The sequence below is a fragment of the Montipora foliosa genome, chromosome 13 (genome assembly GCF_036669935.1).
Source record: "Montipora foliosa isolate CH-2021 chromosome 13, ASM3666993v2, whole genome shotgun sequence".
Classification (NCBI taxonomy): Eukaryota; Metazoa; Cnidaria; class Anthozoa; order Scleractinia; family Acroporidae; genus Montipora; species Montipora foliosa.
Window position 1 is genome coordinate 18,673,931 of NC_090881.1, and position 2,265 is coordinate 18,676,195.

The window sequence follows — 2,265 nt, forward strand, 5'->3', positions numbered from 1 at the left end:
ATTTTCTTTTGTGTGCTGTTGTCTTTGTTTTCAAGTGACCTCTCTCTATCCGTGAAGTTAACTTCAGAGAGGAATTTTTCTGAAAAGTTATTTGGGTATTTATTGTTGAAAGGGTGGCTACACGCTTACACATTTGTTGTATGTCGGACAAGATGTTTAAATCGAAATCAAAACATTCTTCCCACAAAAAATGTTGAACAAACATCATCAAACATGCATGCTACACGTTCTGACACAAGTCTGCTCCAGACGCCAACATTCTCAATTAAAGAATATTAAATTGTTTCTGTACTCAGTGATAGAACGCCTCAGCAACGTCGACTGAAAAGCCACGCGCAAGGATTTATTGGTAAAGAATTTTTTTTAAAAATCGTTCTCCACGTGCGCACGTGCACACGTGCGGCACACTTTTCACACTATGTTCCGTCTTGCGCTAAACAACAAGTTACTCTAAATTGCTAAATGTAACCATTGGGCGACAACGTCAACATTTTCTTGAACAGCGTTGCTACCAACATTGTAAAGTGCGACCAAGATGGACTGCCACGAAGGCGCAGATGTTTAATTTCAAAGTGACGTCAGTTTTCTTCGGCACTACCATCATCGTGCTAAAGCGCCCAAATAGTGAGCGTAAGTAAAGAGAACTTTGTTGCCCGTGTAGATTATGACCAGCAAATGCGAGTCTAGTTTCCGCGGAATTGAACGTTTCTGTTTAAATTAACGAGTGTAAAAGTCTTGGTCTGACCTCCTGAAATTTTACAATATCTCTGAAAGTTGTGCGAAACGACTGCTAAGTTCGTGTCGCGTCTACTTACTGTGTTCATATCGCGTCAAGATGCTTTTGCTAGTATGCGTATTCTTTTCTTTTTAAGTGATCATAGAAAGACAAATGAAATACCAGGTTAAGGGACACATCAGAAAATCCCTCTCACATTCTCGAATCTCCGGCCACTATTGTCACATGTCGTGTTCATAAAAGGACGCATCTTTGTGAAGACGAAAGTGACCGTGTATTGGTGGTTTGCAACCAACCTCTAGCGACACAGATAACAATGCTGCAATGTACAATTGCTGGTGGACGAACAAAAGGAAATAATGAGAGATCTTTTGTTTTTCGTCCACCAACATGGCGACGATGACGTCACTTGAAAACCAGGTTAAGATACGTATTACTAAAGCCTGGTTCACAATGTGACATAAGCATAAGGCTAGCATAAGCATAAGTATCAGCTGTGTAAACCGGGAGTAACATAAGCATAAGAAAAAGGAATCGTTTCCAATTTCTTTTGCTTATGCTTATGCTTCTATGTCACATTAATAATTGTGTAAAGCGGTGAACCATGAACATAAGCACAAGACACAAGACCGTCCGCCACTTTGGAACGTGGTTCGTCCCATTTCTCCTGTAATTTTTTTTTCTGGATCTAACTGCGCGTGCGCATGTCACTTCTTTTATGCTTATGCAACAAGTGTGAACTTCGTTATGCTTAAGCTATGCTTATGTCGCATTGTAAACCAGGCTTAATTTATATGAGACATCAGCTTTTTGATTTCTGTCTGACTTAACAGAAAAGGCTGTCGATAACACTGAGGAGTGATCCGTTTTCACTAGTGAAAACGCTTTACTGTCTCTTGGAAGGTAGGGTACGTTGTACCCATGTAGTGAATTTGAAGAAGTTAGATTTTTTTTCTGGTACTGACGTCGATCTCTGTTCTGACCAAAAACAAGAAAGGAAATAGTCTGCTTCACAGCCGTTTTTTGTGTCGTCACGCAACGCTCCTCCCCACTAATGAGGAGTTAGTGGGGAGGAGCGTCGCGTGACAACACTAGAAACGGCTGTGTAGCAGACTAGAAAGGAAATGAAGTGAAAGGAAAATAAAAAGTATACAAAGCGGGGTTTTACGTCACTAGCTGAAAAGCTGAATATTATACTAATTGGAGGTGTGTAATTATAATTATTTTATATTAAATTACGTAAACGGTATCAATAATCTCGGTTCGTGTTATGAATTATTGACAGATTTTAAGAATTGACCTGCTTCTAGGAATCTAAACTAATTGCAGGCAGCCCAGGTTCATTGTGAGAAAATAAAAGCATATTGGAAATATGCAGAGATACCGATTGATATTGCCACAAATAGTAGAACAAAGGAACCAAGGACAGCTCAGTGCTTGAGCATCCGAAATAGAACTGAAATCGCGTGAAATCAGAGAAATAGCGAGGCGATCCGGAGCTACCTTAAATTTTCGAAAATCTCGAAACA